The sequence below is a fragment of the Pleurodeles waltl genome, chromosome 7 (assembly GCF_031143425.1).
Source record: "Pleurodeles waltl isolate 20211129_DDA chromosome 7, aPleWal1.hap1.20221129, whole genome shotgun sequence".
Lineage (NCBI taxonomy): Eukaryota > Metazoa > Chordata > Amphibia > Caudata > Salamandridae > Pleurodeles > Pleurodeles waltl.
In genome coordinates this window covers 1,095,275,114-1,095,289,634 of record NC_090446.1, presented here as the reverse complement: position 1 = coordinate 1,095,289,634, position 14,521 = coordinate 1,095,275,114, and positions in this window count along the sequence as shown.

Here is a 14,521-nt window from a genome sequence, read left to right as displayed (position 1 = left end):
TCCTTGACTGAAACACAGAGTGAACAAGAATGTATTGTTTGAGAACTCCGGTGCTGAAGTAAGCTAAACAGTGTGATAGAAGAAAATAAAACAAGACCGTGAAACTGGTTATTGAAAAATAACAGTGCGAGGCTAAATAAAATGCATCTAGAACAAAGTGCACAGAGGCCTAATGCTTTAAGCAAACGCCCAAAGGCTATATTAAAAATGGCTACACTACACCCTCCCCTTGTCGGTAGAAAGTGGTTCAAATCTACTACTATAAAAAACGCCATAAAATCGACCTATGATAAAAAATTAACTAAAAACCATATAATTTCAACAATTTAAGAGGACACCAAAGCACACTGACCCTAAATTTAAAAATAAGCATGCGGCAAAAAGCCAAATTCATATAACAGAGACAATTTAGACCAAATCCAATTCAAACGGTGGTCATTGAAAGCAGGAGGTTCTCCACTTCGGCAGATGACAAGACCGGAAAATCCACGGCAAATACTATTAAGGAGAAGGTGTGTTCCAAATACTCAGAACCAACCAAGGCGGCATCCCGTGCAGGGCCTGTGAACGAGTTAATATCAACTTCCTCCAGGAAGGGTATTTCGTGATCAGCCTCACGAAACAAACGCAGCAGCAGCGCGCATGTCTGGGAATGAGCCCTTATCGGGAACATCAGCAGAGCAGCATCAACCACTGTGGGCGTTGCTGTGAGAGACAGACGTCTAGTGTGTGTTCAAACGAGCACCAACGGCATCGAAACACGGGCTGCTCACAATCCAAAACCGGTCTGAATGACAGAGACCAGTCACACTCCAAATGTTCCAGGAGTGTTGCTCCGAAAGTGCTGCATCCTGCGCTCACGACACAGCTGCGCTGATGGGAGCGCCCACATTCGTCCTTGTTGCGGCGGGACAGCCATTGCGAAAAAACAACAGCAACAGCAAAATGCAGGCTAATAAAGCCAAAGTGATCGGAAATCCCCCAAAAATACTTCCGAAAATTGAATGAATAGCCGAAGGTATCAAACCGAATATGGAAGAGAAGGTATGAACAAAACCAACACCTACAGCTTTGAAAAAATGTGCCAATCCAGCTGTGCTGGACGCTTTAAATATACGTCCCACGAGTTCACCAAAGTGGCTCGGAAAGTTGGTATTCAACAGGGACTGTATTTCTGCTGATGACCTAGCCACCTGAAGTGCGTAGGTCTCGCGCGCAGATGTAAGGGCCACATGCTTTTGAAACAAAAAAGCCTTTAGTCTACTTAACTTGTCGAAATTCACCTTGGAAGTAGCAATGTGAGGCCAGATATCTGCTACCTCCCTTAATTTAGTGGGGGTAAACAACATATTCCCGCAGCAAGTAACGACCTTGGTGACCGAAACAACGTAAACTATTCCGGCCCGCATGCCACAACAGTCTTCACTATTGAGGAGGACGTAGCTGCCGTTTGAAAGCACCTGGAATGTGCGTTTAATCAAGGGGAACGGAACTCCCTTCAGATAGAAAGCCAAATTCGCAACCGAGGCATTACATGCCCCATGCAAGGACAGCTGCTTACAAATCATCGAATGGCTGACTGAAGTCTTGCATTCACTACCGCTAAGAAAAACCTCTCTCATGCCATTGAGACATTTGTACAAGAAGGGAAGTTCCCACAGCTCATGTATATAACTATCTCCCAGTTTTTCATATCTGCCTACCAGAACATGTTTTAAACAAGAAGTGAATTGTAGTGTAGAAATAGGCAAATTAATAACCCCGTGTATCAACCACTCAGCTGAGGCAATCTCCGCCACGGTAAAAGGCAATCTTTCCAATTTTTTAATGTAAAGCATGACATAAGTCGCCTCCTTCTTAGCCATCAGTTGTTGTTGACGTGTCAAATTAAAGGAAAGAAATATCTCCCTGGCTCTGATGTGCTGCCACAGAACGCGACCCGCCTTCAGTGTCTGTAGTGTCCAACCCAACTGCATAATGGACCTTGTTTGACTTTGTCCATGATATAATGAAGACATGTCAGATCGTATAATGTCTATGGCAGAAGAAACAATGTTGTCAATGGTATATATTCGGTCAGAAAGGGTGTGAATTCCTTTATCCACAACAGCTAATGCCTTTTTTAATTTTTCCTGATCTATTTGCCTTAACCGGGCCACAGCCTCTTGTTGGGAAAGTTTCCATATTTCATTGTACACTTCGTACAAAAAACGTTTCCTACGTGGTGTCTTCGGGCCTGACAAAAAATCTTGCAAGTCAGTGTTATTAGACAGGAGAGTGAGATGTGTCTTTACTGCATCTAGCGAGGAATATTTTAACCATTGTTGACACAATTTTCCCACACTATATGTAGTAATAATTTCAGCATGTTCAGGTGATATATAGCGAGGGTCTGCCCTACTTGTCCTGAAACCCCCCGAGGAGTTGACAAAATGTTGATGACACCCGTTGGTGTTTATAGGCCACAATAACCACCCGCCCGGACGTGACAATGAAGTGTTAAATGTACCCTTCTGGACCCAGTCCGTAAGTTCACTAAAAGTGGCATTGATATATTTCTGCCAATCCTTCATTTTGTTGGGGACAGGAATACCAGGCATATTCAATTCTCTAATCGTTGCTAAGCCCAAACAGCTAGTCTGTTGCACAGTTTCATTTAAAAAAATGATTTGGATGGGAATGAGACATGCTCTAAACAACGTTTCTCTACCCTGTGTCTGCCAATGTTTTGTTCCCCAAACACTTTCAAATCAACATTTTTGGACCAATATTCATAACCCTCAATTGACAGTCGGGAAACAAAAGAATCTGAGTATATGAATTTCAGATTAGTCAACAACATTTGCTTATCTTTATATGGAGTTAACTTAAAATAATATGACTTAGCATTCATGTGATGATGCCCAGAAAAATACGCAAATTTGTCAGAATATGTTTTAGAACTCCCTCGCGGGGGAGTTGGGCAATGCTCCCATTGCGTGTAGTCAAATATTATCTTTGGACTACTGGCTTTATGTATAAAGTGGTGCCCATAATAATTATACCAAAATATGTCACCATAATTCTCTTTAAACTGGTAAACATTTCATTCTCATAGACAGTATAATATTGTAACTCAGTCATCATGGAATCAACTGTCTTCACATCCAAATCATCAGATACAATGCCTGGTATCAAAATATCATTCATAGATAACTTTAGAACATATGGTATTTGAATTATCTCAGTGGGACCGTATATATCAAATATTACTTTATCCCACACAATCCCATCCGGAATTGGTACTGCAGAAATGTTCACAAAGGACAAGTCTCTTCGAACCTTATGTGACGAAAAATGTGGCTTCAACACCTCCGCCACCTGTTCAACCGATGATCTCTCAGGAAGAAAATGACCATGTATCAACAGAAAAAAGGTCACGACAAACCCCATCCACAGAAAAAATGCTATCATAGTCAATAAGAGCCACAGATAGTTCCAAGGAAAAACAAAATACGTATCTTTAAGCCAATAAATTGGCTTACGTGGACCTGGGTCAGGTGTTGAAGAGGCAAATGAGTCCGATAGACCATTGTCGTTGTTGGCAAAGTACCCAGAGGCAGTTCTTGCAAAAGGTGCCGCCATATTCAATGGAGGAGTAGGTGTTTCTCGCGGTGGTACACTGTAGATAACACCACCTGCAACATCAGCAGTCATGGTGACTCAATCAAATGTTTCCAAATTATTTGCCGTCAGTGGAACTATCACAAGATCATCTTCCACCCTCCCCAAGCTCGGAGAGGCAACAGTGTTGGTATAAATAATTTGGAGCGGAACATCTTCTCCAGTAGTGAGAGGGATTCGGGACCTCTTGGTCTGCTGTGCAGAATTGGCCACATGTTGTAACTTGACATTGTCAATGGAAACAAAGCAATTTTCTTTGGCACCTGGCAACGGTGGTAAAATAACAGTTCTTATTCTGTGTATCCCCAACACAGGGACTGGTGCTTGATAAGAAGGGCCAAATTATTTTTTCACTGCAACCTTTTCACGCACAAGATCCCCAACTCTGGGAATCCAACCAGTAGGCGTTACTGGCACATCCTTAATTCCTGTGGAGGCAGCACTGTTAGAAGAGTTATCTTCACGGAACTGTTGTAATTCCTGCAAAACAGTGACACGATCATTTATGTCAAAAGGCGTTTCCGCCGCCTCCACACCAGGACCATCTAGATCCGGAACAAACATTCGTGTTCCGAACAGGCACTCATATGAAGTACGACCCCCCAGGGACCTTCTAGGCAAGTTATTCAGTGCTCTCTGTACTCCATACAGGTGGGTTAGCCAACTACGACCCGTACCTAAGACTCTAGCTGTTAAGGATTGCTTTAAATCGCGATTTAAACGCTCCACGACAGAATTTCCCTCGGGATGAAATGGAGATGAAAACTGGAGCTGGACCCCCAACGAAGCCATGGTGTCCCTGAATGCCCTTGAGGGAAAAGCAGGGCCCTGGTCCGAATGGAACGCCGCAACTGCATAGGTACCGACAAAGACACGCAAATCTTTAATAACAGTTCGAGCGTCAGCCGAGCGCTGTGGCCATACCCACACAAATCTGGAGCAAGAATCAACAGCGACTAGTATATATTTGTATGCACTGTCTGGTGTGAGTGGACCGCAATGATCCAAGTACACACATTGTAATGGTCTGGTTGATATTAAGAGGGGCGTCTGCGGCGGGTGCTTAGCCGTTGAGACTTTAATTTGTTGACAGATGTGCAACAAATGACATACTGCTTCGTCTCCTTATAGAGACCAGGCCACCAATAACGGGCCTGTAATAGCAAAATTGTGGCTAGCATGTGCAGATGCCACCCCCTCATGCGCTGCATTAATCAATTGAGGTCTTACAACTTTATCGGGGATCTCGCGTATGCCTACGCCTGGGATTTTAACCTCAGCATTCAGCATACTTCCCATTAAGTATTGATATTTATTAGGAAATCCTTTACGATAAGACGTGCCATCAACCGTAGCTTTCATGGCAGCCAGAATCTCTGTGTCTGGTTTGGAACTCGAACGAGTAACTGTGGCCACAGTGGCAACTGCCACTGCTGACTTTGCGGCTTCATCAGCCAAAGTATTCCCATCAACGTGTATTCCAACGCGCTGGTGTCCAAGAGTATGTACAACATGGACATGGGGTAGCGTCTCCTTCAGGTCTGCTACCTTCCCCCACAGTAGTCTGTGTTTTATGGTGTTGCCCTTTGAATCTCTGAACCCATTCAATCGCCAGTAATGTAGGTATTCATTAAAAGACTGGACACAATAATATGAATCACAAACAATCGGTGTAAACTGCGTCGGATCCGTATGTTCTAGGGCCATCAATAGAGCTTTTAGCTCAGCCAATTGTGCCTTACCGTCCCCTAATGTTTGTGTATAAGTATGTTGGGGGCAGAATTTCTCCCCCTCCATATGGCCGCTCACTACTGCACATGCAGCAGAATATTGGTGTTTTGTCCCCACCGCCGGTTGCGCAGAGCCATCGGTGTACATGACTACTTGATAGTGATCAATTGGCAACGTGTCAGCGGGAACTGGATATTCAATTTTGTATTGGCGAAATTCCTGTGTCTGTAGCTTTGGGTCAAAAATGTAATCTACATCAGTGGCTGTTAAAGACGTAGCCAATTGTATCCATTGCGGGTGTAATGCTTTTGCGTTAGGAACACTTGCTTTTGTAACAGCCTCTAGGGCCGGAATGGGGGAAACGACTATAATGCTTTTGTCCTGGGCAAGAGGTCGTTTTTTAAAAACAGCCATCTGTACAGCAGTGAGAATTTTCTCTGTTGGCGCGAATCGTTGTTCAGCAGCCGAATACAAGTGAGACTTGTATCCTATCGGGACTGTCTCACCTTCATTAAAGGTGACATACGTAAACCCAATGGCCCCAGCTATTACCCTGATGACCAAATGTGTCTTATTGCCCCGTGTATATAAATGTTTTGCAGCTAGGAGATCTGCCTGCAACTCTCGAAGAGTATGTGTATGCTCAATCGTCCACAATTTGCTTGAAAAATCAGGATGTATTAACTCGTATAAAGGTTTTACGCGTGTAGCATAATCAGGAATGTATGTTCTGCCAAAATTTATAAATCCCAACAATGATTGGAGTTTTTTAATCGTATTAGGAGGTTGCAATTGTGCAAATTTTTCTAAAAATTGTGGCGCTAGGCTCTTACCTTCGTTTGACAGCTCATATCCCAGGAATATGACGCTGAGGAAGGCAATTTTTGACTTTTTGAAGTTAAATTTGTAGCCAATTTCAGCAAACCCTACAACAATGTGGGCTACTCGTCTTAAATGTTGTAGTAACTCGTCATCCGTGAGATATAGATCATCTACATATGACAAAGCTTCAGGGTCCAACTCGTGCAATATCTCAGTCACACGAGCCGCAAACAGTCCTGGGCTATTCTTATACCCCTGAAGCAAACAACAGATTTTTTTCTCGGAGCCTAACGCACTAAAACTGGTAAGGTCCCTACTTTCGGGTGCTATATTCTGGCAGAAGAAACCATTCGAGATATCTAAGGTTGTTTTGTACTTTTTCCGCACAATGTTGTTCATTAGTGCTGCGCTATGTGAATTTTGTATAGCATATGTACGTGTGTGTCCGTTCAAGTGTCTGTAGTCTAAGACTATTCTATATGAATGGTCCGGTTTAGCTACAGGGAACAAGGGATTATTCATCGGCGAGACACAGGGTTCAATTACTCCCTGGTATTCTAATTGTGTAAGTATTTCTCTCACCGGTGCCCTTGCTTCATGTTTTATTGGATATTGCGGTTGTGGCTGAGGTTCACTTTTAATCGGAATTACATGATATGGAGAATCCGTATCCCACCCTGTGTGATTTCTATATAAGGCAGGTGCTTGTGCTAGAGCCCATTTGATGCTATAGGACTCTGCGAGTTCCCCTGGAACAAGTGGTGAGAACGAAGGTTTAATAACCTCCTCCCCAACTGGGCATGTGCGAACAAAGTCAGGTGGCCAATCCTGTTCAGACAGCAAAATGTCATATATCTTGACTACACAATCCCAAAAGATTGTGTTTATAGTGCGTTCAATGTCTCCTTCCAATTGTAAAGTTACTGTATAAACCCTATCGGGTTTAGAGACATGCATATCTGCTGTTTCAACTTGTATGAAGTTATCCGTTGCTTTCACCTCCAGATGCTCTAGAAGATTCCGGCGAACTATTGTGACCTCTGCCACACTGTCTAACAGTGCTAGTGCCCACATCTTGTTCTTCAAGAGAACTCTCTTCCTGTGTGGCATGTCTAATTGAGACTGCTGCCACCTTTTTCTTTTTAAACTGTTGTTTTTGTTGTATCGGTTTCTCTTCCTTATTGACAGAAACCTCTGAAGAGCGTTGTGATTCCTGTCTCGGTTTCACGTACTCTGTTCTCCGCTCTGACCGCCCACCTATCTCATTTCTCTTTTCCGATGAGTCCTGAAAGGAACGAGATTGGCGTGTATCAGTGTATTGATATCTATCAGGCGTTTTCAAGCTATCCCTATTTCTGAAATTACACCTAGTCTGCGGGGTCTCCGCTCTCAGAGATTCTCCCCTTTCTTTTTTAGGTGTCTGTTGTTTTTTCTCCCAGCGCTTTTTATTACCCTCAGGTTTCTGTTTAGTATTATCTTTACTAATTTTTCCTTGAAACTGCGGTTTCTGTGGTCTAGCCCCTAGGCTATCTCGACCGATACTAGAACATGTTTCCGCTATTATTTTAGGCAGTTCCCGCTCCTGATCTAGTTGCAGGACGTCTCGAAGATGCATACGCACCGCTAGTGCTACTGCCTCCCCTTTAAGATTACTTAATATTATTGAAGAAACCGTGGCAAAATTGCCCATCAGTTGCATTCCCAAATCTAAGGCTGGGGCAGCCCCATATTCATCCTGAATCTGTTTAAGCACTTCCGGTAGGTTTGCCAATGTCGGTGTACCGTGTGCTGTTGTGTAGAGTGCGGCAAACACCATGCCCCATGTATTACAATGTTTCACTGTGGGAACCATTCCAAACGGTAAACACATTGTTAATATCCTATGTTTATCCAGAGGTCCTGTATGGGGAAATACCGCCTCCAGCGTATTAATTTTTTGCGCCAGACAAAATGGAGTCTCTTCCCGTTTGGCTGGAACTTTACCCATGCTAGAGTGTACAGTCGCCGGGTTTATACCTGGAGCTACTGCATGTTGTTGAGCTGGAGTAGCACGCGCTGGGTTTGTGTTTAGTGTCTGCATCACAAATTGTACTAAGCGTCAATATGTAGCAGATAAGTCTGTATATAAACGACGAACTTCAGCCACCGGCATATTTGCAACCGCAGGATGAGGTGTATATGTGGCCAATAAAGGCCAGGTCAGACCATCATTACTCAGTGCACCTAACCGTACTGGTAGTATTGTATGAGGTAGGGCGCCATAAATTATTATGCTCTTGAAAAGATAGAGGTATCTCTAAATATGCGTACGCCCTGTACTGGCCAGACGCGTTCGCAATCGTGTATGTGTGAAATGTATTTGTGTTCCCATCAACTGCTGGAAATGTGACCCAAGAGTAAAAAAGTTCTGTTCTATAGGCTGCATGGGCGGCCACCACAAATGTGACTAGACGCCCCTGGTTCGTAAGACCATGTGCAAGCAAATGCGCTGTGAGCGGTTGTCTCATATTAAGAGCTATTAGTATGACCTGGGGATTCGCCATTAGAAAAACAGCGGCTGTTCAGAGAAGGCACACCACAAATGGGGTCTTTCCTTTTAAGGTTCAAGCTTGAACACCCATCCGCTATATTCAGGATTACCTATATCGCGGTGGTGGAAGTCCTCAGTGCCCTGGACTTCTCCGTTAAAGGAACCGAGGGATCATTATAATATATGAGACCGAGAGAGACTGGTGGACCCGAAAATTAGAGCCAGACCAATCGTTGGCGGCGCAATGTCGCGTAGGCTCTCATTATCCTAATGAGACTACTGGATTTTCGGGTAGCAGGGTCGTTCACAGTGTGGGGGACTAAGTCTAACCCACGGAGAAGGACCCTTGTCGTCTTCAATCTGGTTTTGCTCCGGCTAACTAGCAGTGCCTCATCTCTCCCAGAGGGAAGGGATGATTGGGCAGCCGAGCGCATGACATCTTAGGGCTTCTCTGGGAAGTCGTGGTCACTCAGATCCCAACCAGTTCTCTCATACCAAGTGTGGTCTCATATACAAATGACAGAGGCAGTTTAAGTTTTACAGATTGATTTAATAAAACTACTGCATTTTAGATAACAAGGCGTGAGCCGCAATAACCAGAACCATACAACACAGTAGGATTGAAATAGTAACGAGGAGAGTGAAACATAAGAATAACGCTATCATAGTGCTACTAGATTACGTTCTCTTTTCTAAGTTCTATTTTGAGCACAGCATGTTAAGCTCTAAACCTGCCTTTCAGGTTCCCCAGGGAGGACATCAACCCTCATACCTGAGCAAAGGCCTGTGATCTGGATCAGCATCTGCAACAGGGCAGTCAGCGTCTAGTTGTGGTTCCCTGGTCGGAATCTCCCTCTTACGTGTACTAGGACTAGGAAGTGTTTTTATACTTAACACGTCGGTGTTCTAAGAAACGTCCCTAAGTAAGAGTGTGTTTTCTACGAACCCTAAAGACTAAACTCCTACCACATCTATCGGCAATGTACCAGACTGTATCCTTGACTGAAGCACAGAGTGAACAAGAATGTATTGTTTGAGAATTCCGGTGCTGAAGTAAGCTAAACAGTGTGATAGAAGAAAATAAAACAAGACCGTTAAACTGGTTATTGAAAAATAACAGTGCGAGGCTAAATAAAATGCATCTAGAACAAAGTGCACAGAGGCCTAATGCTTTAAGCAAACGCGCAAAGGCTATATTAAAAATGGCTACACTACACACTGGAATACTGTTGTATTTGTCCCAGGCATCTCCCCTCGCTCCCATGTCAGGACTGCTTATTTCAGAGGCAGCACTACAGGACATTTGGGACAGCCTAACTGCCCAGCTTGCAGTGTTAGTTGTCATCCAGCATTTGTTAGAGCCACAAATGTACCAAATGGTCTGAATACTGGAGAACAGTGTCTTTCCAGCCCAGAGTGTCAAGTGAAAGTATTGCCTCTTTGGAACCAAGGTCTGCCACTCCCCTATCCATACCTTTTCTCCATCTGAATTGTCTTGTAGCCAAACACAATAATGGAGGATTCCCAAAGTTAGGAGAAGGAAAATGAGTAAAGGTTGCCAAGGCAAGACTTATGCAAGAAACTTTGGGCCTCATTATGAGTGTGCTGGCCCGAGGACCGCCACACTCGCATTGACGGTTGGATTACCACTCTCCAGGTGGTCCGACCACCCAATTACAACCCTGTTGGGTGGACCCACCAGGGGACCTCTGTCTCTGCTGGGAACATGATTTCCAACAGCACGACTGCAGTCAGAGTTGTACTCAGCCTGGGCGGCATTTAACACATCTCCCCTCACTGCCATCCTTTCCATGGCTGTCTGAATGGCATGGAAAGGCTGGTGGTGAGGTTGTGCTGGGTGCCAATAGCAGGGGCAGTGCAGACCCCCCGGCCAGCACCATCGGATTTCACACTGTCTGCTGTGTATTGTACTTGAGAGGGGCCACACCTACTGTTTCCACTCTAATCTTGGCAAATATTAGAGAAAGTGTTGGCCATTAGATCGGTCTAATTTACTATTCTTTCTCTAATCCTAACAATAGTAGGAAAAGGTTTCAAATTTGGAGGTGGAGTGGGGTTAGATGTACTATTCCCACTACTGTTCCAACTCAAATTGAAGCACCGTTGGGAAAGTGTTGAACTTCAGAGGAATCTAAAATACTATTCACACACAAACCAAAGCAAAAGCAGCAATGTGTTGAACTTTGGGAGGGACATATTCACTATTTCAACTTCAACCAAGGTCGCAGTAGGGAAAGTACTGGACTTTAGAGGGGTAATATTTAGTATTTATACCCCATTCATGTCACAAGTAGGGAATGTGATTGCCTTGGATGAGTCATATTTAGGGGTCTCCACACTCCAAGCAGAATGTGGATATTGCCCAAAACTCCTCGAGCCCAGCCAGCAGGGCGGAGCTCAGTCTGTGCACTGCAGCCCAGTGATGGGCCACACAGTGCAAACACAGACAGTCTGTTATTGTGCTCTGTGGCCCATAACTGCACTGCAGTGTGCAGATATCAGAGGAGCTGCTTGCAGGCCTCCCTTCGAGGTTCTGACTGTGGCCGAGGGAGTCATAGAGCAAGTCACTGCCTGGCAACAGGGACCCCCTAGGAGAACCCAGGTAAGTCCTCGTTTTTGTTTATGTGCTGTGCACACTGGTGCACAAGAGGACTGAAACAGCAGCTTTCATTGCATATGGCCCCAGCCTAAATTCAGGCCAGGGCCAAAGGCAGAAAAAGCTGTCGTTTCAGGCCTCATGTGCACCAGCCTGCCCAGGCCCCTTGTGTGCCGGCTGCACTGTGGCTACAGGAAGCCAGAGAAGTGTACAGATCCAATTAACCTATTTCCTTCATAGCTGTTCTCACATAAGCAAACCAAGGAATGCTATCAGCTGGATCCATCTTCAGGCAATCCTCAATAATGAGTCTGTTTAATGGTGTAGACTCCCTCCTCCAAATCAAATGCCATAGGGCTAAAAAGCCTAGTCTGATGCTATCCAGTATTTAGGGGTCACCAAACTCATCATGGGCCATGGATTTCTGGCAGCTGCATGGGCCACCAAGAGCGTTTTAAGGAAGATGTTTTCTACAAATTAAATATGATTTACAGTCATCATGCCCCTAAACATGCACCTTGTATGTAGCAGATGGCACCACTTTGGCCGAGAAAATGGATAAAAGCACGTTCAATGGTTTGGAACCACATATTTTACAAAACTTCTGCAACGTAATGATGGTTGTCTCTATCGTGGCAGATCCATTCATCACCATTTCCTTCCATGCATACTTGCTGTCAAATAGCACCTCTAGGTAAGAAAAGGAGGAGGTATTACTCCTTTTCATGATATTCACAACCTGCACTACTTGCTTCTTGGCCTCTTTCCACAAATCATTCTGAAAGTTTGGCTTCATTTACTTGTAGCCCCAGTGCTCACATAAAAGCCACAGAGGGGCTGATTAACATTCATCTGCCAAACTCCCGACAGAGAGGTCACTGCCTACCCCATTACGACTTTCCCACTGGGCTGAGCACCGGAAAACAAGTTTTCCGCCAGGCAGCCCAGTTGGAAAGGTGCAGCAGCATTGTCACCGGCTCATAACAGAGTCACTGCACCAGCACTATCAAAATGTTCACTTTCTGCACAGCAGACAGAGTGCATTTTGAGGGTGCTTGGCAGGGGAACCCTCTGTGGCCCCCACTTGTTCTACACCAGCCTTTTCATGGCTGTGGAACTTCCATGATAAGGCTGGCAGAAAAAAAGATTGTAAACAGCAGGGCTGCACGGAGTTCAGCGCCGCCCTAGCTGATTACAACAAGGACCGCTGTCAGCCCACAAACCTTGTAATGTGGCAGTTCGACTGCCACCACCAGGTTGGAGGTCTTCGGACAGCCAGCCTCATAATAAGGCCCCTAGTCTGCAATCTGGCCTTGCAGTGCTTTTCCTGTTCTCTCCATCAAGACAGCACCCTCTGCATAGAAAAGAATAGGTAGGGGGTATGTTCCCACATACAGGGTAACTTTGAAATTACATATGAGTGCAGCTTCAATCCTATTAATGTAGAGCGAGAATAGAAATGGGCCAAGGATGCAGAGTTAAAGGGGCTCTAGTGCTGCTGGTCCTCTTAGTCCCTTCCATCAGCCACTTGCCTAGAATACATTTGTGTGCTCTAAAGTGAGGCCAAGGATTGAATGATCACACAGTTCAAACATCATTATGGTGCTGTCTTGGGCAGAATACAGCTCACATTTGCACTTTTTTCATGAGCATCTGTCCATACTCTGAATTCCCCCAGGCACGTAGTGGCCACTAATTCTCAGTATGCTCTCTGCAAGTTACCAATGAACCATTAAACACAAAAGTACAGAAGCACATCTTTGGAAAAATGCACTGAGTCAATAGGGGCGCATATACCATCTAAAATAAACTAAAATGTTTGGAGTGCAAACACAGGCCACATTGCTGACTTGCATTACTTTATGCATTCTTACTAAGGGTGTGCAAATGTGCCTAATTTTATTTTGGGTAATAATGCAAAATTGTCTGTATTCTAGCTCAAAATGTGTCCTCCTAGCAGTTTTTGCTGCAAGGGTGCATTTAACAAAGGCACTGTGAATAACAGTCACTCACAGCAAATTATTACAGCAAACTGCACATTTTGTGGTAAAATTTCAATGCAGATGGTTCAAAGTGACATAATGGTGTAATTTCAGGAATTTTGAATCACAAGCATAATGAGAAATTCCCCAAACTACACAAATGTTGTTGGTGGCATTTAAAAATGTATGCAACATACATATAAAGGCTTTTAGTTAGCAGGCTCATCAACTGGTCAGTTAAAATGTCATTCACATTTTTCTACTGCATATTATAGCATACTGCAAGGCAGGCCAACTTTGCCTATTGGTCCCTTTCATCACTTTGAGTGACAGCACAAAGCTTGTGCACGTTGTTTACATTCACCTAAAGTAGAAACGAATCTGGTTCAAAGTGTGGTTTTTTATGTAGCCTGCACTTTTCCTAGCCAATTAGATGCGGGTTCATTTTCCATCATTTTTCATCTTAAGTTTAATCAGCTTTGTTATAGAATAGATAAAATGGAAACACTAGTCAACATAACAAGTATAAGCACTAAAAATACAAGGCTATTAATCATTATTGAAAGAAAAGCTGTTTACAATTTTATGTCGTAAATGAATAAAAAAGGGGTATGAAATACAAGGGTGATAAAAAAACATATTTGGAGATTGGGTATGTATATACAATAATGCATAAGTATAATGGGAAAAAAAGAAAAAACAGAGCCATGTTTCTGAGAAAAGGAACAGAGAAAATACAAATTACATTGGCTTAAAGTTTTCAGATCTTTTGGATGGAGCAGATTGTTTAGCATTGATGTTTAGAAAATGAATTAATGTAGACCAAAATAAATCTCTATTGACCAGAGGCCTGCATGCAGAAGGAAAAGTAATATCTAAGCCATATTAATGGAACACATGTTCCACCAAGCTGAAAAAGATATGCTAGAGGAGAATTTCCAGTTGATTGTAACTTGCTGAAAAGCTAACACCAACATAAGATCAAATAATCCTTTTTCATGAGCATGTAATTCAATATTATCTGACAGGCTACCCAAAAAGATTGAGATAACCGACATAGGGCAATTAACTTACAAAATTGTTGTAAGTGGGGACCAAACTTTCTGCCAAAAAACGGCAGTTGGGAGGGGGCATAAAAAGAGAACATGGAGTAAATCCCCCTGCGAACAGCGACAT